The sequence below is a fragment of the Rhipicephalus microplus genome, chromosome X (assembly GCF_043290135.1).
Source record: "Rhipicephalus microplus isolate Deutch F79 chromosome X, USDA_Rmic, whole genome shotgun sequence".
NCBI classification, from domain to species: Eukaryota; Metazoa; Arthropoda; class Arachnida; order Ixodida; family Ixodidae; genus Rhipicephalus; species Rhipicephalus microplus.
Window position 1 is genome coordinate 74,732,310 of NC_134710.1, and position 20,468 is coordinate 74,752,777.

The 20,468-nt window shown below is 48.4% G+C and overlaps 1 protein-coding gene and 33 non-coding genes across 34 annotated transcripts in view; all 34 read left to right on the forward strand.

Annotated features, from left to right (window-relative positions):
* Positions 1–20,468, forward strand: part of LOC119176671 (unextended protein) — a 418,752-nt gene that overhangs the window by 313,353 nt on the left and 84,931 nt on the right. The gene's annotated exons all lie outside the window — the stretch shown is intronic.
* On the forward strand, positions 244–316 carry TRNAK-UUU (transfer RNA lysine (anticodon UUU)). The gene has a single exon. It is a non-coding gene; the product is annotated as a tRNA-Lys (tRNA).
* Positions 667–739, forward strand: TRNAI-AAU (transfer RNA isoleucine (anticodon AAU)). Its single transcript has one exon. It is a non-coding gene; the product is annotated as a tRNA-Ile (tRNA).
* Positions 879–951, forward strand: TRNAK-UUU (transfer RNA lysine (anticodon UUU)). The gene has a single exon. It is a non-coding gene; the product is annotated as a tRNA-Lys (tRNA).
* Positions 1,089–1,161, forward strand: TRNAK-UUU (transfer RNA lysine (anticodon UUU)). Its single transcript has one exon. It is a non-coding gene; the product is annotated as a tRNA-Lys (tRNA).
* Positions 2,569–2,641, forward strand: TRNAK-UUU (transfer RNA lysine (anticodon UUU)). The gene has a single exon. It is a non-coding gene; the product is annotated as a tRNA-Lys (tRNA).
* TRNAK-UUU (transfer RNA lysine (anticodon UUU)) lies at positions 2,780–2,852 on the forward strand. Its single transcript has one exon. It is a non-coding gene; the product is annotated as a tRNA-Lys (tRNA).
* On the forward strand, positions 2,992–3,064 carry TRNAK-UUU (transfer RNA lysine (anticodon UUU)). The gene has a single exon. It is a non-coding gene; the product is annotated as a tRNA-Lys (tRNA).
* TRNAK-UUU (transfer RNA lysine (anticodon UUU)) lies at positions 4,049–4,121 on the forward strand. The gene has a single exon. It is a non-coding gene; the product is annotated as a tRNA-Lys (tRNA).
* Positions 4,261–4,333, forward strand: TRNAK-UUU (transfer RNA lysine (anticodon UUU)). The gene has a single exon. It is a non-coding gene; the product is annotated as a tRNA-Lys (tRNA).
* On the forward strand, positions 4,473–4,545 carry TRNAN-GUU (transfer RNA asparagine (anticodon GUU)). The gene has a single exon. It is a non-coding gene; the product is annotated as a tRNA-Asn (tRNA).
* TRNAI-AAU (transfer RNA isoleucine (anticodon AAU)) lies at positions 4,685–4,757 on the forward strand. Its single transcript has one exon. It is a non-coding gene; the product is annotated as a tRNA-Ile (tRNA).
* On the forward strand, positions 5,530–5,602 carry TRNAK-UUU (transfer RNA lysine (anticodon UUU)). Its single transcript has one exon. It is a non-coding gene; the product is annotated as a tRNA-Lys (tRNA).
* Positions 5,742–5,814, forward strand: TRNAK-UUU (transfer RNA lysine (anticodon UUU)). Its single transcript has one exon. It is a non-coding gene; the product is annotated as a tRNA-Lys (tRNA).
* TRNAN-GUU (transfer RNA asparagine (anticodon GUU)) lies at positions 5,954–6,026 on the forward strand. The gene has a single exon. It is a non-coding gene; the product is annotated as a tRNA-Asn (tRNA).
* Positions 6,166–6,238, forward strand: TRNAI-AAU (transfer RNA isoleucine (anticodon AAU)). The gene has a single exon. It is a non-coding gene; the product is annotated as a tRNA-Ile (tRNA).
* On the forward strand, positions 6,799–6,871 carry TRNAI-AAU (transfer RNA isoleucine (anticodon AAU)). The gene has a single exon. It is a non-coding gene; the product is annotated as a tRNA-Ile (tRNA).
* Positions 7,221–7,293, forward strand: TRNAK-UUU (transfer RNA lysine (anticodon UUU)). Its single transcript has one exon. It is a non-coding gene; the product is annotated as a tRNA-Lys (tRNA).
* TRNAI-AAU (transfer RNA isoleucine (anticodon AAU)) lies at positions 8,064–8,136 on the forward strand. Its single transcript has one exon. It is a non-coding gene; the product is annotated as a tRNA-Ile (tRNA).
* Positions 8,276–8,348, forward strand: TRNAK-UUU (transfer RNA lysine (anticodon UUU)). Its single transcript has one exon. It is a non-coding gene; the product is annotated as a tRNA-Lys (tRNA).
* Positions 8,488–8,560, forward strand: TRNAK-UUU (transfer RNA lysine (anticodon UUU)). The gene has a single exon. It is a non-coding gene; the product is annotated as a tRNA-Lys (tRNA).
* On the forward strand, positions 9,334–9,406 carry TRNAK-UUU (transfer RNA lysine (anticodon UUU)). Its single transcript has one exon. It is a non-coding gene; the product is annotated as a tRNA-Lys (tRNA).
* On the forward strand, positions 10,178–10,250 carry TRNAI-AAU (transfer RNA isoleucine (anticodon AAU)). The gene has a single exon. It is a non-coding gene; the product is annotated as a tRNA-Ile (tRNA).
* On the forward strand, positions 10,390–10,462 carry TRNAK-UUU (transfer RNA lysine (anticodon UUU)). The gene has a single exon. It is a non-coding gene; the product is annotated as a tRNA-Lys (tRNA).
* TRNAK-UUU (transfer RNA lysine (anticodon UUU)) lies at positions 10,602–10,674 on the forward strand. The gene has a single exon. It is a non-coding gene; the product is annotated as a tRNA-Lys (tRNA).
* Positions 11,870–11,942, forward strand: TRNAK-UUU (transfer RNA lysine (anticodon UUU)). The gene has a single exon. It is a non-coding gene; the product is annotated as a tRNA-Lys (tRNA).
* On the forward strand, positions 16,952–17,024 carry TRNAN-GUU (transfer RNA asparagine (anticodon GUU)). The gene has a single exon. It is a non-coding gene; the product is annotated as a tRNA-Asn (tRNA).
* On the forward strand, positions 18,009–18,081 carry TRNAK-UUU (transfer RNA lysine (anticodon UUU)). Its single transcript has one exon. It is a non-coding gene; the product is annotated as a tRNA-Lys (tRNA).
* Positions 18,221–18,293, forward strand: TRNAK-UUU (transfer RNA lysine (anticodon UUU)). Its single transcript has one exon. It is a non-coding gene; the product is annotated as a tRNA-Lys (tRNA).
* Positions 18,433–18,505, forward strand: TRNAK-UUU (transfer RNA lysine (anticodon UUU)). The gene has a single exon. It is a non-coding gene; the product is annotated as a tRNA-Lys (tRNA).
* Positions 18,645–18,717, forward strand: TRNAI-AAU (transfer RNA isoleucine (anticodon AAU)). Its single transcript has one exon. It is a non-coding gene; the product is annotated as a tRNA-Ile (tRNA).
* TRNAK-UUU (transfer RNA lysine (anticodon UUU)) lies at positions 19,067–19,139 on the forward strand. The gene has a single exon. It is a non-coding gene; the product is annotated as a tRNA-Lys (tRNA).
* On the forward strand, positions 19,699–19,771 carry TRNAK-UUU (transfer RNA lysine (anticodon UUU)). Its single transcript has one exon. It is a non-coding gene; the product is annotated as a tRNA-Lys (tRNA).
* Positions 20,333–20,405, forward strand: TRNAK-UUU (transfer RNA lysine (anticodon UUU)). The gene has a single exon. It is a non-coding gene; the product is annotated as a tRNA-Lys (tRNA).

The following is a 20,468-nucleotide window of genomic DNA, read 5'->3' on the forward strand; positions in this document are numbered from 1 at the left end:
GAGATGACGCAAACTGAAACGGGTACTGTCCGCCCGGCTAGCTAAGTCGGTGGAGCATGAGACTTTTAATCCCAGGGTCGTTGGTTCGAGCCTCACCTTGAGCGCTGAATTTTTTTACTGATCGTTTCCCATGTTACAGGAATCGTTTTCCAATCTTTCTTTGCCTTCTTCTCCTTCGCTCTTTGACTTAATCTTTCTGACCATTAACACGCGGGGTAAAGCAAACTGAAGCGGTTGCTGTCTGCACGGCTAGCTCAGTTGGTAGAGCATGAGACTTTTAATCTCAGGGTCGTGGGTTCGAGCCCCACGTTGGGCGCTGTGTTTTTTTACTGATCTGTTCCCATGTTAGACGGATTGTTTTCCAATCTTTCTTCGCCTCCCTCTCTTTCGCTCTTTGACTTAAGCTTTCTGACCATGAACACACGGGGTGAAGCAAACTGAAACGGGTGCTGTCTGCCCGGCTAGCTCAGTCAATAGAGCGTGAGACTAATAATCTCAGGGACGCGGGTTCGAGCCCCAAGATCGGCGCTGCATTTTTTACTGATCTGTTCCCATGTTACACGGAGTGTTTTCTAATCTTCCTTCGCCTCCCTCTTTTTCGCTCTTTGACTTAAGCTTTCTGACCATGAACGCACGGGGTGACACAAACTGAAACGGGTGCTGTCTGCCCGGCTAGCTCAGTCGGTAGAGCATGAGACTAATAATCTCAGGTTCGTGGGTTCGAGCCAAACGTTGGGCGCTGAATTTTTTTACTAATCTGTTGCCATGTTAAAGGAATTGTTTTCTTATCTTTTTTCGCCTTCCTCTCTTTCGCTCTGTGACTTAACCTTTCTGACTATGAACGCACGGGATGACGCAAACTGAAACGCGTGCTGTCCGCCCGGCTAGCTCAGTCGGTAGAGCATGAGGCTTTTAATTTCAGGGTCGTGGGTTCGAGCCCAACGTTGGGCGCTGCATTTTTATTGATCTGTTCCCATATTACACGGATTGTTTTCCAATCTTTCTTCGCCTCCCTCTCCTTCGCTCTTTGACTTAATCTTTCTGACCATTAACACGCGGGGTAAAGCAAGCTGAAACGGTTGCTGTCTGCACGGCTAGCTCAGTTGGTAGAGCATGAGACTTTTAATCTCAGGGTCGTGGGTTCGAGCCCCACATTGGGCGCTGTGTTTTTTTACTGATCTGTTCCCATGTTTGACGGATTGTTTTCCAATCTTTCTTCGCCTCCCTCTCTTTCGCTCTTTGACTTAAGCTTTCTGACCATGAACACACGGGGTGAAGCAAACTGAAACGGGTGCTGTCTGCCCGGCTAGCTACGTTGGTAGAGCATGAGGCTTTTATATCAGAGTCGTTGGTTCCAGCCTCTAGTTGCGCGCTGCATTTTTTTACTCATCTGTTCCCATGTTACAGGAATCGTTTTCCAATCTTTTTTTGCCTTCTTCTCCTTCGCTCTTTGACTTAATCTTTCTGACCATTAACACACGGGATGTAGCAAACTGAAACGGTTGCTGTCTGCCCGGCTAGCTCAGTCAATAGAGCATGAGACTAATAATCTCAGGGACGCGGGTTCGAGCCCCAAGATCGGCGCTGCATTTTTTACTGATCTGTTCCCATGTTACACGGAGTGTTTTCTAATCTTCCTTCGCCTCCCTCTCTTTCGCTCTTTGACTTAAGCTTTCTGACCATGAACGCACGGGGTGACACAAACTGAAACGGGTGCTGTCTGCCCGGCTAGCTCAGTCGGTAGAGCATGAGACTAATAATCTTAGGTTCGTGGGTTCGAGCCAAACGTTTGGCGCTGAATTTTTTTACAAATCTGTTGCCATGTTACAGGAATTGTTTTCTAATCTTCCTTCGCCTTCCTCTCTTTCGCTCTGCGACTTAATCTTTCTGACCATGAACGCACGAGATGACGCAAACTGAAACGGGTACTGTCCGCCCGGCTAGCTCAGTCGGTAGAGCAAGAGACTAATATTATTTGGGCCGCGGGTTTGAGCCCCAAGATGGGCACTGCATTTTTTACTGATCTGTTCCCATGTTACACGGATTGTTTTCTAATCTTCCTTCGCCTTCCTCTCTCTCGCTCTGCGACTTAATCTTTCTGACCATGAACGCACGAGATGACGCAAACTGAAACGGGTACTGTCCGCCCGGCTAGCTCAGTCGGTAGAGGAACAGACTAATATTATCAGGGCCGCGGGTTTGGGCCCCAAGATGGGCACTGCATTTTTTACTGATCTGTTTCCATGTTACACGGATTGTTTTCTAATCTTCCTTCGCCTTCCTCTCTTTCGCTCTGCGACTTAAGCTTTCTGACCATAAACGCACGGGATGACGCAAACTGAAACGGGTACTATCCGCCCGGCTAGCTCAGTCACTAGAGCATGAGACTTTTAATCTCAGAATCGTTGGTTCAAGCCCCAAGGTCGGCGCTGCATTTTTTTACTGATCTGTTCCCATGTTACACGGATTGTTTTCCAATCTTCCTTCGCCTTCCTCTCTTTCGCTCTGTGACTTAACCTTTCTGACCATGAACGCACGGGATGATGCAAACTGAAACGCATACTGTCCGCCCGGCTAGCTCAGTCGGTAGAGCATGAGACTTTTAATCCCAGGGTCGTGGGTTCGAGCCCCACCTTGAGCGCTGAATTATTTACTGATCGTTTTCCATGTTAGAGGAATCGTTTTCCAATCTTTCTTTGCCTTCTTCTCCTTCGCTCTTTGGCTTAATCTTTCTGACCATTAACACGCGGGGTAAAGCAAACTGAAACGGTTGCTGTTTGCCCGGCTAGCTTAGTTTGTAGAGCTAGAGACTTTTAAACTCAGGGTCGTGGGTTCGAGCCCCACGTTGGGCGCTGTGTTTTTTTACTGATCTGTTCCCATGTTAGACGGATTGTTTTCCAATCTTTCTTCGCCTCTCTCTCCTTCGCTCTTTGACTTAAGCTTTCTGACCATGAACGCACGGGGTGACGCAAACTAAAACGGGTGCTGTCTGCCCGGCTAGCTCAGTCGGTAGAGCATGAGACTTTTAATCTCAGGGTCGTGGGTTCGAGCCAAACGTTCGGCGCTGAATTGTTTTACTAATCTGTTGCCTAGTTACAGCAATTGTTTTCTGATCTTTCTTCGCCTTCCTCTCCTTCACTCTTTGACTTATTCTCTCTGACAATGAACGCAAGAGATGACGCAAACTGAAACGGGTACTGTCCGCCCGGCTAGCTCAGTCGGTAGAGCAAGAGACAAATATTATTAGGGCCGCGGGTTTGAGCCCCAAGATGGGCACTGCATTTTTTACTGATCTGTTCCCATGTTACACGGATTGCTTTCTAATCTTCCTTCGCCTTCCTCTCTTTCGCTCTGCGACTTAATCTTTCTGACCATGAACGCACGAGATGACGCAAACTGAAACGGGTACTGTCCGCCCGGCTAGCTCAGTCGGTAGAGCAAGAGACTAATATTATTTGGGCCGCGGGTTTGAGCACCAAGATGGGCACTGCATTTTTTACTGATCTGTTCCCATGTTACACGGATTGTTTTCTAATCTTCCTTCGCCTTCCTCTCTTTCGCTCTGCGACTTAATCTTTCTGACCATGAACGCACGAGATGACGCAAACTGAAACGGGTACTGTCCGCCCGGCTAGCTCAGTCGGTAGAGCAAGAGACTAATATTATCAGGGCCGCGGGTTTGAGCCCCAAGATGGGCACTGCATTTTTTACTGATCTGTTTCCATGTTACACGGATTGTTTTCTAATCTTCCTTCGCCTTCCTCTCTTTCGCTCTGCGAATTAAGCTTTCTGACCATGAACGCACGGGATGACGCAAACTGAAACGGGTACTATCCGCCCGGCTAGCTCAGTCACTAGAACATGAGACTTTTAATCTCAGAATCGTTGGTTCAAGCCCCAAGGTCGGCGCTGCATTTTTTTACTGATCTGTTCCCATGTTACACGGATTGTTTTCCAATCTTCCTTCGCCTTCCTCTCTTTCGCTCTGTGACTTAACCTTTCTGACCATGAACGCACGGGATGATGCAAACTGAAACGCATACTGTCCGCCCGGCTAGCTCAGTCGGTAGAGCATGAGACTTTTAATCCCAGGGTCGTGGGTTCGAGCCCCACCTTGAGCGCTGAATTTTTTTACTGATCGTTTCCCATGTTAGAGGAATCGTTTTCCAATCTTTCTTTGCCTTCTTCTCCTTCGCTCTTTGACTTATACTTTCTGACCATTAACACGCGGGGTAAAGCAAACTGAAACGGTTGCTGTTGGCCCGGCTAGCTCAGTTGGTAGAGCATGAGACTTTTAATCTCAGGGTCGTGGGTTCGAGCCCCACGTTGGGCGCTGTGTTTTTTTACTGATCTGTTCCCATGTTAGACGGATTGTTTTCAAATCTTTCTTCGCCTCTCTCTCCTTCCCTCTTTGACTTAAGCTTGCTGACCATGAACGCACGGGGTGACGCAAACTAAAACGGGTGCTGTCTGCCCGGCTAGCTCAGTCGGTAGAGCGTGAGACTGTTAATCTCAGGGTCGTGGGTTCGAGCCAAACTTTGGGCGCTGAATTGTTTTACTAATCTGTTGCCTAGTTACAGCAATTGTTTTCTAATCTTTCTTCGCCTTCCTCTCCTTCACTCTTTGACTTATTCTCTCAGACCATGAACGCAAGAGATGACGCAAACTGAAACGGGTACTGTCCGCCTGGCCAGCTCAGTCGGTAGAGCATGAGACTAATTATCTCAGGGCCCCGGGTTCAAGCCCCACGTTGGGCGCTGCATTTTTTACTGATCTGTTGCCATGTTACAGGAATTGTTTTCCAATATTTCTTCGCCTTCCTCTCCTTCGCTCTTTGACTTAATCTTTCTGACCATGAACGCACGAGATGACGCAAACTGAAACGGGTACTGTCCGCCCGGCTAGCTCAGTCGGTAGAGCAAGAGACTAATATTATTAGGGCCGCGGATTTGAGCCCCAAGATGGGCACTGCATTTTTTACTGATCTGTTTTCATGTTACACGGATTGTTTTCTAATCTTCCTTCGCCTTCCTCTCTTTCGCTCTGGGACTTAATCTTTCTGACCATGAACGCACGAGATGACGCAAACTGAAACGGGTACTGTCCGCCCGGCTAGCTTAGTCGGTGGAGCAAGAGACTAATATTATCAGAGCCGCGGGTTTGAGCCCCAAGATGGGCACTGCATTTTTTACTGATCTGTTTCCATGTTACACGGATTGTTTTCTAATCTTCCTTCGCCTTCCTCTCTTTCGCTCTGCGACTTAAGCTTTCTGACCATGAACGCACGGGATGACGCAAACTGAAACGGGTACTATCCGCCCGGCTAGCTCAGTCACTAGAGCATGAGACTTTCAATCTCAGAATCGTTGGTTCAAGCCCCAAGGTCGGCGCTGTATTTTTTTACTGATCTGTTCCCATGTTACACGGATTGTTTTCCAATCTTCCTTCGCCTTCCTCTCTTTCGCTCTGTGACTTAACCTTTCTGACCATGAACGCACGGGATGATGCAAACTGAAACGCGTACTGTCCGCCCGGCTAGCTCAGTCGGTAGAGCATGAGACTTTTAATCCCAGGGTCGTGGGTTCGAGCCCCACCTTGAGCGCTGAATTTTTTTACTGATCGTTTCCCATGTTAGAGGAATCGTTTTCCAATCTTTCTTTGCCTTCTTCTCCTTCGCTCTTTGACTTATACTTTCTGACCATTAACACGCGGGGTAAAGCAAACTGAAACGGTTGCTGTTGGCCCGGCTAGCTCAGTTGGTAGAGCATGAGACTTTTAATCTCAGGGTCGTGGGTTCGAGCCCCACGTTGGGCGCTGTGTTTTTTTACTGATCTGTTCCCATGTTAGACGGATTGTTTTCAAATCTTTCTTCGCCTCTCTCTCCTTCCCTCTTTGACTTAAGCTTGCTGACCATGAACGCACGGGGTGACGCAAACTAAAACGGGTGCTGTCTGCCCGGCTAGCTCAGTCGGTAGAGCGTGAGACTGTTAATCTCAGGGTCGTGGGTTCGAGCCAAACTTTGGGCGCTGAATTGTTTTACTAATCTGTTGCCTAGTTACAGCAATTGTTTTCTAATCTTTCTTCGCCTTCCTCTCCTTCACTCTTTGACTTATTCTCTCAGACCATGAACGCAAGAGATGACGCAAACTGAAACGGGTACTGTCCGCCTGGCCAGCTCAGTCGGTAGAGCATGAGACTAATTATCTCAGGGCCCCGGGTTCAAGCCCCACGTTGGGCGCTGCATTTTTTACTGATCTGTTGCCATGTTACAGGAATTGTTTTCCAATATTTCTTCGCCTTCCTCTCCTTCGCTCTTTGACTTAATCTTTCTGACCATGAACGCACGAGATGACGCAAACTGAAACGGGTACTGTCCGCCCGGCTAGCTCAGTCGGTAGAGCAAGAGACTAATATTATTAGGGCCGCGGGTTTGAGCCCCAAGATGGGCACTGCATTTTTTACTGATCTGTTTTCATGTTACACGGATTGTTTTCTAATCTTCCTTCGCCTTCCTCTCTTTCGCTCTGGGACTTAATCTTTCTGACCATGAACGCACGAGATGACGCAAACTGAAACGGGTACTGTCCGCCCGGCTAGCTTAGTCGGTGGAGCAAGAGACTAATATTATCAGAGCCGCGGGTTTGAGCCCCAAGATGGGCACTGCATTTTTTACTGATCTGTTTCCATGTTACACGGATTGTTTTCTAATCTTCCTTCGCCTTCCTCTCTTTCGCTCTGCGACTTAAGCTTTCTGACCATGAACGCACGGGATGACGCAAACTGAAACGGGTACTATCCGCCCGGCTAGCTCAGTCGGTAGAGCATGAGACTAATTATCTCAGGGCTGCGGGTTCGAGCCCCACGTTGGGCACTGCATTTTTCACTGATCTGTTGCCATGCTACAGGAATTGTATTCCAATATTTCTTCGCCTTCCTCTCCTTCGCTCTTTGACTTAATCTTTCTGACCATGAACGCACGAGATGACGCAAACTGAAACGGGTACTGTCCGCCCGGCTAGCTTAGTCGGTGGAGCAAGAGACTAATATTATCAGAGCCGCGGGTTTGAGCCCCAAGATGGGCACTGCATTTTTTACTGATCTGTTTCCATGTTACACGGATTGTTTTCTAATCTTCCTTCGCCTTCCTCTCTTTCGCTCTGTGACTTAACCTTTCTGACCATGAACGCACGGGATGACGCAAATTTAAACGCGTGCTGTCCGCCCGGCTAGCTCAGTCGGTAGAGCATGAGACTTTTAATTTCAGGGTCGTGGGTTCGAGCCCAACGTTGGGCGCTGCATTTTTATTGATCTGTTCCCATATTACACGGATTGTTTTCCAATCTTTCTTCGCCTCCCTCTCCTTCGCTCATTGATTTATTATTTCTGACCATGAACACACGGGGTGAAGCAAACTGAAACGATTGCTGTCTGCCCGGCTTGCTCAGTTGGTAGAGCATGAGACTTTTAATCTAAGAGTCGTTGGTTCAAGCCCGAATTGGGGCGCTGCATTTTTTTAATGATCTGTTCCTATGTTACACGGATTGTTTTCCAATCTTTCTTCGCCTCCCTCTCTTTCGCTCTTTGACTTAAGCTTTCTGACCATGAACACACGGGGTGAAGCAAACTGAAACGGGTGCTGCTTCCCGGCTAGCTACGTTGGTAGAGCATGAGGCTTTTATATCAGAGTCGTTGGTTCCAGCCTCTAGTTGCGCGCTGCATTTTTTTACTCATCTGTTCCCATGTTACAGGAATCGTTTTCCAATCTTTCTTTGCCTTCTTCTCCTTCGCTCTTTGACTTAATCTTTCTGACCATTAACACACGGGATGTAGCAAACTGAAACGGTTGCTGTCTGCCCGGCTAGCTCAGTCAATAGAGCATGAGACTAATTATCTCAGGGACGCGGGTTCGAGCCCCAAGATCGGCGCTGCATTTTTTACTGATCTGTTCCCATGTTACACGGAGTGTTTTCTAATCTTCCTTCGCCTCCCTCTCTTTCGCTCTTTGACTTAAGCTTTCTGACCATGAACGCACGGGGTGACACAAACTGAAACGGGTGCTGTCTGCCCGGCTAGCTCAGTCGGTAGGGCATGAGACTAATAATCTCAGGTTCGTGGGTTCGAGCCAAACGTTGGGCGCTGAATTTTTTTACAAATCTGTTGCCATGTTACACGAATTGTTTTCTTATCTTTTTTCGCCTTCCTCTCTTTCGCTCTGTGACTTAAGCTTTCTGACCATGAACTCACGGGATTACGCAAACTGAAACGCGTACTGACTGCCCGGCTAGCTCAGTCGGTAGAGCATGAGACTTTTAAACTCAGGGTCGTGGGTTCGAGCCCCACGTTGGGCACTGTGTTTTTTTACTGATCTGTTCCCATGTTAGACGGATTGTTTTCCAATCTTTCTTCGCCTCTCTCTCCTTCGCTCTTTGACTTAAGCTTTCTGACCATGAACGCACGGGGTGACGCAAACTAAAACGGGTGCTGTCTGCCCGGCTAGCTGAGTCGGTAGAGCATGAGACTTTTAATCTCAGGGTCGTGGGTTCGAGCCAAACGTTGGGCGCTGAATTGTTTTACTAATCTGTTGCCTAGTTACAGCAATTGTTTTCTGATCTTTCTTCGCCTTCCTCTCCTTCACTCTTTGACTTATTCTCTCTGACAATGAACGCAAGAGATGACGCAAACTGAAACGGGTACTGTCCGCCCGGCTAGCTCAGTCGGTAGAGCAAGAGACAAATATTATTAGGGCCGCGGGTTTGAGCCCCAAGATGGGCACTGCATTTTTTACTGATCTGTTCCCATGTTACACGGATTGCTTTCTAATCTTCCTTCGCCTTCCTCTCTTTCGCTCTGCGACTTAATCTTTCTGACCATGAACGCACGAGATGACGCAAACTGAAACGGGTACTGTCCGCCCGGCTAGCTCAGTCGGTAGAGCAAGAGACTAATATTATTTGGGCCGCGGGTTTGAGCACCAAGATGGGCACTGCATTTTTTACTGATCTGTTCCCATGTTACACGGATTGTTTTCTAATCTTCCTTCGCCTTCCTCTCTTTCGCTCTGCGACTTAAGCTTTCTCACCATGAACGCACGGGATGACGCAAACTGAAACGGGTACTATCCGCCCGGCTAGCTCAGTCACTAGAGCATGAGACTTTTATTCTCAGAATCGTTGGTTCAAGCCCCAAGTTCGGCGCTGCATTTTTTTACTGATCTGTTTCCATGTTACACGGATTGTTTTCCAATCTTCCTTCGCCTTCCTCTCTTTCGCTCTGTGACTTAACCTTTCTGACCATGAACGCACGGGATGACGCAAACTGAAACGCGTGCTGTCCGCCCGGCTAGCTCAGTCGGTAGAGCATGAGACTTTTAATTTCAGGGTCGTGGGTTCGAGCCCAACGTTGGGCGCTGCATTTTTATTGATCTGTTCCCATATTACACGGATTGTTTTCCAATCTTTCTTCGCCTCCCTCTCCTTCGCTCATTGATTTATTATTTCTGACCATGAACACACGGGGTGAAGCAAACTGAAACGATTGCTGTCTGCCCGGCTTGCTCAGTTGGTAGAGCATGAGACTTTTAATCTAAGAGTCGTTGGTTCAAGCCCGAATTGGGGCGCTGCATTTTTTTAATGATCTGTTCCTATGTTACACGGATTGTTTTCCAATCTTTCTTCGCCTCCCTCTCTTTCGCTCTTTGACTTAAGCTTTCTGACCATGAACACACGGGGTGAAGCAAACTGAAACGGGTGCTGCCTGCCCGGCTAGCTACGTTGGTAGAGCATGAGGCTTTTATATCAGAGTCGTTGGTTCCAGCCTCTAGTTGCGCGCTGCATTTTTTTACTCATCTGTTCCCATGTTACAGGAATCGTTTTCCAATCTTTCTTTGCCTTCTTCTCCTTCGCTCTTTGACTTAATCTTTCTGACCATTAACACACGGGATGTAGCAAACTGAAACGGTTGCTGTCTGCCCGGCTAGCTCAGTCAATAGAGCATGAGACTAATTATCTCAGGGACGCGGGTTCGAGCCCCAAGATCGGCGCTGCATTTTTTACTGATCTGTTCCCATGTTACACGGAGTGTTTTCTAATCTTCCTTCGCCTCCCTCTCTTTCGCTCTTTGACTTAAGCTTTCTGACCATGAACGCACGTGGTGACACAAACTGAAACGGGTGCTGTCTGCCCGGCTAGCTCAGTCGGTAGGGCATGAGACTAATAATCTCAGGTTCGTGGGTTCGAGCCAAACGTTGGGCGCTGAATTTTTTTACAAATCTGTTGCCATGTTACACGAATTGTTTTCTTATCTTTTTTCGCCTTCCTCTCTTTCGCTCTGTGACTTAAGCTTTCTGACCATGAACTCACGGGATTACGCAAACTGAAACGCGTACTGACTGCCCGGCTAGCTCAGTCGGTAGAGCATGAGACTTTTAAACTCAGGGTCGTGGGTTCGAGCCCCACGTTGGGCACTGTGTTTTTTTACTGATCTGTTCCCATGTTAGACGGATTGTTTTCCAATCTTTCTTCGCCTCTCTCTCCTTCGCTCTTTGACTTAAGCTTTCTGACCATGAACGCACGGGGTGACGCAAACTAAAACGGGTGCTGTCTGCCCGGCTAGCTCAGTCGGTAGAGCATGAGACTTTTAATCTCAGGGTCGTGGGTTCGAGCCAAACGTTGGGCGCTGAATTGTTTTACTAATCTGTTGCCTAGTTACAGCAATTGTTTTCTGATCTTTCTTCGCCTTCCTCTCCTTCACTCTTTGACTTATTCTCTCTGACAATGAACGCAAGAGATGACGCAAACTGAAACGGGTACTGTCCGCCCGGCTAGCTCAGTCGGTAGAGCAAGAGACAAATATTATTAGGGCCGCGGGTTTGAGCCCCAAGATGGGCACGGCATTTTTTACTGATCTGTTCCCATGTTACACCGGTTGCTTTCTAATCTTCCTTCGCCTTCCTCTCTTTCGCTCTGCGACTTAATCTTTCTGACCATGAACGCACGAGATGACGCAAACTGAAACGGGTACTGTCCGCCCGGCTAGCTCAGTCGGTAGAGCAAGAGACTAATATTATTTGGGCCGCGGGTTTGAGCACCAAGATGGGCACTGCATTTTTTACTGATCTGTTCCCATGTTACACGGATTGTTTTCTAATCTTCCTTGGCCTTCCTCTCTTTCGCTCTGCGACTTAATCTTTCTGACCATGAACACACGAGATGACGCAAACTGAAACGGGTACTGTCCGCCCGGCTAGCTCAGTCGGTAGAGCAAGAGACTAATATTATCAAGGCCGCGGGTTTGAGCCCCAAGATGGGCACTGCATTTTTACTGATCTGTTTCCATGTTACACGGATTGTTTTCTAATCTTCCTTCGCCTTCCTCTCTTTCGCTCTGCGACTTAAGCTTTCTGACCATGAACGCACGGGATGACGCAAACTGAAACGGGTACTATCCGCCCGGCTAGCTCAGTCACTAGAGCATGAGACTTTTAATCTCAGAATCGTTGGTTCAAGCCCCAAGGTCGGCGCTGCATTTTTTTACTGATCTGTTCCCATGTTACACGGATTGTTTTCCAATCTTCCTTCGCCTTCCTCTCTTTCGCTCTGTGACTTAACCTTTCTGACCATGAACGCACGGGATGATGCAAACTGAAACGCATACTGTCCGCCCGGCTAGCTCAGTCACTAGAGCATGAGACTTTTAATCCCAGGGTCGTGGGTTCGAGCCCCACCTTGAGCGCTGAATTTTTTTACTGATCGTTTCCCATGTTAGAGGAATCGTTTTCCAATCTTTCTTTGCCTTCTTCTCCTTCGCTCTTTGACTTATACTTTCTGACCATTAACACGCGGGGTAAAGCAAACTGAAACGGTTGCTGTTGGCCCGGCTAGCTCAGTTGGTAGAGCATGAGACTTTTAATCTCAGGGTCGTGGGTTCGAGCCCCACGTTGGGCGCAGTGTTTTTTTACTGATCTGTTCCCATGTTAGACGGATTGTTTTCAAATCTTTCTTCGCCTCTCTCTCCTTCCCTCTTTGACTTAAGCTTGCTGACCATGAACGCACGGGGTGACGCAAACTAAAACGGGTGCTGTCTGCCCGGCTAGCTCAGTTTCTGCTTCCGGCAGTCGTGCTGAACGGAACGCAGGATCATGAGCTCCAGCGGAGCGGCGACAGCGGCCAATCTTAGCCGCGGAAACAGGAACGGAGATAGCGAATACCAGTTTATTTTGCCGCAAATGCCAAAAGGACGACTTGTTATCAACACCGTGTTTTTACACGGTGATGTACGAGCGAGGCCATACAAGGTCGAAGATTTCAGGGACGCATTGACGCTAACGGGCCTGCTGCCGGATGTGGTAAGCCTCGGTGCATACCAGGTTAACCACTTGTGGGCGGTGACATTCAATGATGCCGCTCCCACAAAACGCCTGCTCGCCTTGAAGGAGCTGCAGGTGAAGGGGCGGCGCTGCGTCGTCGTCGACCCACAGGACCAGCAGGTGCGGCTACGAATTCACTGGCTGCTTCACGGGGTGAGCGACGAAGAAGTACGGACGGCGCTGTCGGCTTTCGGCAAGGTCGTGGAGGTGAGCCGTGAGCGGTGGCGTGTCCCGGGCATGGCCGACAAGTGTTCGACCACGAGAACAGCTCTCCTGAAGCTGAAAAGCGGCGTCAGGGTCGAAGACCTTCCGCACCAGATCAGGATCGATGGAGAGCTGGCCTTGCTGGTTGTGCCTGGTCGGCCGATGCAATGCTTGCGCTGCCAAGGCAAAGGGCACGTCCGCCGAGAGTGCAAGGTTCCCCGTTGCTCGCGGTGCAAACGCTTCGGACACGTCGAGGCGGATTGCGTTCGAACGTACGCCAGTGCAATGGGGCCAGCGAAGAACGAGGCGATGGCTGATCACGTCATGGACGCGGCCGAGGCAGAGGACGCCGCCAAAGGGGTCGGAAGCCCAGTGGTCCCTGTGACTACTGGAGGGGCGGCGCAGGCAGACACACCCAAGTTTCCGGAGACTCGCCAGCTTTCGACTACACCGGCCAGCGCCCCGTCAGCGGCCGAGCCTGAGCGGGTCGAGACGTACGTGGTTCCAGTGGGGACAGCTGATACAACGGAGGGTCAGGGAGAGACGGCGGCGGACAGCGACGACGAGATGTGCGTGACCAGCGCCACGCTAAAGCGTCCACTCGACGACTCGGTAGAGCAGGACGGGGCGTCGTCCACCAGCAGCCAGGAGCCGCCTGCGAAGGCGCCGCAAGGGAGGCGGCGTAGTCTCAAACCTAAGCCGAAAGTCCCTACCGACCGGAGACTGGAGGACAAGGCAAAAGAAAACAGCGCTGGGAAGCAGGATGGTCCTGGAGGCGGCTAGCCGAGGGCTGGTCGTGAAGGGTAAGCGCCATGCTCCGGGCCTACTCCTTTAGCGAACAAGTCACTATGGAATTAACTCCGCCATTCAGTATAGCTACGCTTAACGTCAGAGGGTTGGCGGCTAGGCGTAGGCAAAGTCAGCTCTATCGGTTGCTCACAGACCAAGACATAGACGTCCTAGCCGTCCAGGAAACTAAGGTAGACGGAGAGGAGGAGACCGGGAGCATGGTGCGCCGTTTCACTGACCGATATTACGCGGTCGTAAGCCACTCGATAGGAACGTCCGCGGGTTGTGTTCTTTTTGTAAAAAAATTGCAAAGCCTTCTTGTGCAAAGTGTTTTTTCATGTCAGTCGGGCAGAATTGTTTATTGTGACTTTGTTTATGGTGCCACTGAATTCAGAGTTATATGCGTATACGCACCGAATAGTGTAGAAGAGCGTGCTCAGTTTTTTTCTAACCTGTTTCAGTGGACAAAGTGTAATAAGAGGGTGGTTTTGTTAGGTGATTTTAACTGTGTTTTAAGGGCTCGCGATAGAGTCAATAGCACTGGCGTTCGTGACAAAAGCAGTGACGTGCTAGGCAAATTAATAACCGAAAATGACTTGGAAGACGTGTATGAATGTGTGGCAGCAAATCGCGAAGTGATCTACACGCGATTTCATGGCAATAGCCATGCACGTTTAGACCGCATATACCTATCCCTAGATGTATTGCCTATGTGTCACGATTTTTCGGTTGAGCCAGTGTCGTTTTCAGATCACTGTTTGGTTGTGTGTCGCATAGGCATGAAGAAACAGCGTAAGGTTTTCAACTGGGATTTATGGAAACTGAACGCATTGTTACTAAAAGATGAACCATTTTTAGAAGCAGTGCACGAGACCATTAATGAAGTGCTTATGGAAAAAACGGAAACAGTAGCAGAGAAATGGGAGTGTTTAAAGCAGAAGGTGAAAATGAAAGCGCTTGACAGATCGAGCACGCTAAAATTCGAAGCGCAAATAAAAGAAAGAAGTCTTAAGAAAACACTGCAGCAGCTGATAGCCCTAGAAAGTTGGGAGCCTGGGACTTGCAAAGACGAGGTGCGCAGTGTCAAGGAAAAATTAGAACTGCATGACAGAGAGCGTTATCGAGGCGCCTGGGTTCGCGCGCGCGCAAATGATCTTGCCGCGGGTGAGACGCCCACAAAAAGGGCGCTTGGTCTCGAAAAAGCGCAAGGACGCCGAAACCACATCGATAAGGTCTATTGCAACGGGACTCTCGCGAGCGACAATGAAAGCATCGAACGGGCCTTTGTTGCGTATTATCAGTCACTTTTTGCAATTCGAAAAGCGAATGTACATGGTTTTAAAGAAGAGTTTCTCAAGCGCTTGCCGCGGCTTAGTGACGACACAAAAAAGCTTTTAGAAGGCAGAATAACGGAAGGTGAAGTGGAACGCGCGATTGGTCATCTGAACCCCGGAAAGTCACCGGGACCCGATGGCCTAACCGCAGCATGGTATAAGACGTTTAGAATAGAACTGTCCCCGGGGTTAGCTGAGCTGTTCAATGAGGCGTACGAACGGAAAACTCTGCCGCCCTCCTTCAGCAAAGCGCATACGATATTAATTCCTAAAACGGACGAAGGGGAAAAACTTAAACTGGTGACATCGTATAGGCCCATATCGCTGACCAATGTCGACTACAAGATTTTTATGAAGGTTCTGGCAGCGCGACTTCAAGGTGTCATTAAAGAAATTGTTGGAGAGCACCAAACTTGTGGAATCAAAGGCAGAACCATTAGCTCAAACATTCACAAGATGAGGTGTGTGCTAGAGTGTTGTGACGAAGATTCACTTGGCGTTGCTGTGCTCCAGATAGACCTGGAGAAAGCTTTTGATTGTGTTGCGCATGATATTTTGTTTGTCATCTTAGATCATATTAATGTCGGTTCCATCATCAAGGAGGGAGTGGCCTTGGCGTACCAGAACTGCACAACACGTTTAATTGTTAACAAGTCTTTGGGGGCCCCCATTCACGTAATGCGTTCTGTGCGTCAGGGCTGCCCCCTCAGTCCACTTTTGTTTTGTATTTACATCGAAGCGATGTGCTTAGCGATAAATGAAAATGGAAAAATTCGTGGCTTCAGCTTGGCGGCAGTGGAAGTTAAGCTGCTGGCATATGCAGACGACATTGCGGTGTGTTGTACGAACAAAGAAAGTGTAGAGGAAACGATAAGTGTTGTGAAACATTTTTGTAGCGTCACAGGAAGCCGCGTAAACTGGGCGAAATCTCTTGGGCTTTGGCACGGAAGGTGGCCTTCAAAGCCGGACCTTTTTGCGAATGTGCACTGGACGGAAACACCGACAAGGTACCTCGGTGTTCCCCTGGAATGTTATAACGGCAGCGAGGAGTATTGGTCGCGTCAAACAAAAGAGACGAAGGAAAAAGCAGACAGGTGGAAAGGCATGAACCTGTCTGTTTTCGCTAGGGCTACTGTGTGCAACATGTTTTTTATCGCTAAACTGTGGTATGTGATGCAGGTGTTACATTGTTCAAGGATCAACGTGCAAAGGCTGCACAGAGTGTTCGCAGTTTTTATATGGGGCTCGAAATGGGAAAGGTGCAGACGGACCAACTTGTTCAGGCGCGTGAAGGACGGAGGTCTTGGTTTGGCGCACCTATTTGTGAGACAAGTAGTAAATAGATTTTTGTTTTTCCGTGACGTCAGGGATCCGTTTTTACGTACGGTATGCCAGCTCAGGTTAGGCAGTGCCTTACCAGATTTTGTTGTTACTACGGATAGCCGGCCCGTGACGTTGCGTGGGTATCTCAAGGAAGTGGTAGACAGTGTACGTTTTTTATCTGTACGCTTTTCGATAGATTATCTAGCAAGTGTTAGAAGAAAAGAATTGTACAGAGATGTATGTGCTATGGTTTTGCCAGTACCATTGTACAGGGCCATATACAGTGGAAGACCGGGACAAAACGTACTGAAGCGGGTGAGAAACATGCAGGTACCTACAGGGGTGAAAACTTTTTTCTTCAAGTTACACACAGGAACACTATCAGTAAAGACTTTCACAGAGGAACGGGGTTTTTTTACACTATGGGGGTCACACTGCTTGATATGTAAGAAACCAGAAACAATAGACCATGTTTTTTTGCATTGTTGGGAAGGGGTACATTTTTGGGACATATTACAGAGGACAATAAAGAAGGATTTTCCACTAGACCCACACGGAATAAGGTACCTCGCAGTAACAAATGATGATGGGGTCCCATTCGATGTAGTGATGTTGACCGGTCTCCACTGTATATGGCGTGCACGAATGGCCGGATACCATTTCGACCCGGACGCAAAACCAGCAGTAATTTATTTCAGGCAAAGCATGTCTGCATTCATTGAGTGTAGCAAAATAGAGGATATCGAGCCAGAATGGTTGTCAAGGGTTGAACCCCTGGCAAACCTTAAGTATTTTTAAGAGGACAACATCAGTACAAATGGGACTGATGGCAATGCTTGTTTTTTTTCTTTTTCTTTGTATTGTAATATATGTGTGTGCAATGATTGCCCTGTACAATGTCCATGCCAGGCAATAAATAAAAAAAAAAAAAAAAAAAGCCCGGCTAGCTCAGTCGGTAGAGCGTGAGACTGTTAATCTCAGGGTCGTGGGTTCGAGCCAAACTTTGGGCGCTGAATTGTTTTACTAATCTGTTGCCTAGTTACAGCAATTGTTTTCTAATCTTTCTTCGCCTTCCTCTCCTTCACTCTTTGACTTATTCTCTCTGACCATGAACGCAAGAGATGACGCAAACTGAAACGGGTACTGTCCGCCTGGCCAGCTCAGTCGTTAGAGCATGAGACTAATTATCTCAGGGCCCCGGGTTCAAGCCCCACGTTGGGCGCTGCATTTTTTACTGATCTGTTGCCATGTTACAGGAATTGTTTTCCAATATTTCTTCGCCTTCCTCTCCTTCGCTCTTTGACTTAATCTTTCTGACCATGAACGCACGAGATGACGCAAACTGAAACGGGTACTGTCCGCCCGGCTAGCTCAGTCGGTAGAGCAAGAGACTAATATTATTAGGGCCGCGGGTTTGAGCCCCAAGATGGGCACTGCATTTTTTACTGATCTGTTCCTATGTTACACGGATTGTTTTCTAATCTTCCTTCGCCTTCCTCTCTTTCGCTCTGGGACTTAATCTTTCTGACCATGAACGCACGAGATGACGCAAACTGAAACGGGTACTGTCCGCCCGGCTAGCTCAGTCGGTGGAGCAAGAGACTAATATTATCAGAGCCGCGGGTTTGAGCCCCAAGATGGGCACTGCATTTTTTACTGATCTGTTTCCATGTTACACGGATTGTTTTCTAATCTTCCTTCGCCTTCCTCTCTTTCGCTCTGCGACTTAAGCTTTCTGACCATGAACGCACGGGATGACGCAAACTGAAACGGGTACTATCCGCCCGGCTAGCTCAGTCACTAGAGCATGAGACTTTCAATCTCAGAATCGTTGGTTCAAGCCCCAAGGTCGGCGCTGTATTTTTTTACTGATCTGTTCCCATGTTACACGGATTGTTTTCCAATCTTCCTTCGCCTTCCTCTCTTTCGCTCTGTGACTTAACCTTTCTGACCATGAACGCACGGGATGATGCGAACTGAAACGCGTACTGTCCGCCCGGCTAGCTCAGTCGGTAGAGCATGAGACTTTTAATCCCAGGGTCGTGGGTTCGAGCCCCACCTTGAGCGCTGAATTTTTTTACTGATCGTTTCCCATGTTACAGGAATCGTTTTCCAATCTTTCTTTGCCTTCTTCTCCTTCGCTCTTTGACTTAATCTTTCTGACCATTAACACGCGGGGTAAAGCACACTGAAACGGTTGCTGTCTGCACGGCTAGCTCAGTTGGTAGAGCATGAGACTTTTAATCTCAGGGTCGTGGGTTCGAGCCCCACGTTGGGCGCTGTGTTTTTTTACTGATCTGTTTCCATGTTAGACGGATTGTTTTCCAATCTTTCTTCGCCTCCCTCTCCTTCGCTCTTTGACTTAATCTTTCTGACCATGAACGCACGGGGTGACGCAAACTAAAACGGGTGCTGTCTGCCCGGCTAGCTCAGTCGGTAGAGCATGAGACTTTTAATCTCAGGGTCGTGTGTTCGAGCCAAACGTTGGGCGCTGAATTGTTTTACTAATCTGTTGCCTAGTTACAGCAATTGTTTTCTAATCTTTCTTCGCCTTCCTCTCCTTCACACTTTGACTTAATCTCTCTGACCATGAACGCAAGAGATGACGCAAACTGAAACGGGTACTGTCCGCCTGGCTAGCTCAGTCGGTAGAGCATGAGACTAATTATCTCAGGGCCGCGGGTTCGAGCCCCACGTTGGGCACTGCATTTTTCACTGATCTGTTGCCATGCTACAGGAATTGTTTTCCAATATTTCTTCGCCTTCCTCTCCTTCACTCTTTGACTTAATCTTTCTGACCATGAACGCACGAGATGACGCAAACTGAAACGGGTACTGTCCGCCCGGCTAGCTCAGTCGGTAGAGCAAGAGACTAATATTATCAGGGCCGCGGGTTTGAGCCCCAAGATGGGCACTGCATTTTTTACTGATCTGTTCCCATGTTACACGGATTGTTTTCTAATCTTCCTTCGCCTTCCTCTCTTTCGCTCTGCGACTTAAAGATTCTGACCATGAACGCACGGGATGACGCAAACTGAAACGCGTGCTGTCCGCCCGGCTAGCTCAGTCGGTAGAGCATGAGACTTTTAATTTCAGGGTCGTGGGTTCGAGCCCAACGTTGGGCGCTGCATTTTTATTGATCTGTTCCCATATTACACGGATTATTTTCCAATCTTTCTTCGCCTCCCTCTCCTTCGCTCATTGATTTATTATTTCTGCCCAGAACACACGGGGTGAAGCAAACTGAAACGATTGCTGTCTGCCCGGCTTGCTCAGTTGGTAGAGCATGAGACTTTTAATCTAAGAGTCGTTGGTTCAAGCCCGAATTGGGGCGCTGCATTTTTTTAATGATCTGTTCCTATGTTACACGGATTGTTTTCCATCTTCCTTCGCCTACCTCTCTTTCGCTCTGTGACTTAAGCTTTCTGACCATGAACACACGAGATGACGCAAACTGAAACGGGTACTGTCCGCCCGGCTAGCTAAGTCGGTGGAGCATGAGACTTTTAATCCCAGGGTCGTGGGTTCGAGCCCCACCTTGAGCAATGAATTTTTTCACTGATCGTTTCCCATGTTACAGGAATCGTTTTCCAATCTTTCTTTGCCTTCTTCTCCTTCGCTCTTTGACTTAATCTTTCTGACCATTAACACGCGGGGTAAAGCAAGCTGAAACGGTTGCTGTCTGCACGGCTAGCTCAGTTGGTAGAGCATGAGACTTTTAATCTCAGGGTCGTGGGTTCGAGCCCCACGTTGGGCGCTGTGTTTTTTTACTGATCTGTTCCCAAGTTAGACGGATTGTTTTCCAATCTTTCTTCGCCTCCCTCTCTTTCGCTCTTTGACTTAAGCTTTCTGACCATGAACACACGAGGTGAAGCAAACTGAAAGGGGTGCTGTCTGCCCGGCTAGCTACGTTGGTAGAGCATGAGGCTTTTATATCAGAGTCGTTGGTTCCAGCCTCTAGTTGCGCGCTGCATTTTTTTACTCATCTGTTCCCATGTTACAGGAATCGTTTTCCAATCTTTCTTTGCCTTCTTCTCCTTCGCTCTTTGACTTAATCTTTCTGATCATTAACACACGGGATGTAGCAAACTGAAACGGTTGCTGTCTGCCCCGCTAGCTCAGTCAATAGAGCATGAGACTAATTATCTCAGGGACGCGGGTTCGAGCCCCAAGATCGCCGCTGCATTTTTTACTGATCTGTTCCCATGTTACACGGAGTGTTTTCTAATCTTCCTTCGCCTCCCTCTCTTTCGCTCTTTGACTTAAGCTTTCTGACCATGAACGCACGGGGTGACGCAAACTGGAATGGGTGCTGTCTGCCCGGCTAGCTCAGTCGGTAGAGCATGAGACTTTTAATCTCAGAATCGTTGGTTCAAGCCCTAAGTTGGGCGCTGCATTTTTTTACTGATCTGTTCCCATGTTACAGGAATCGTTTTCCAATCTTTCTTTGCCTT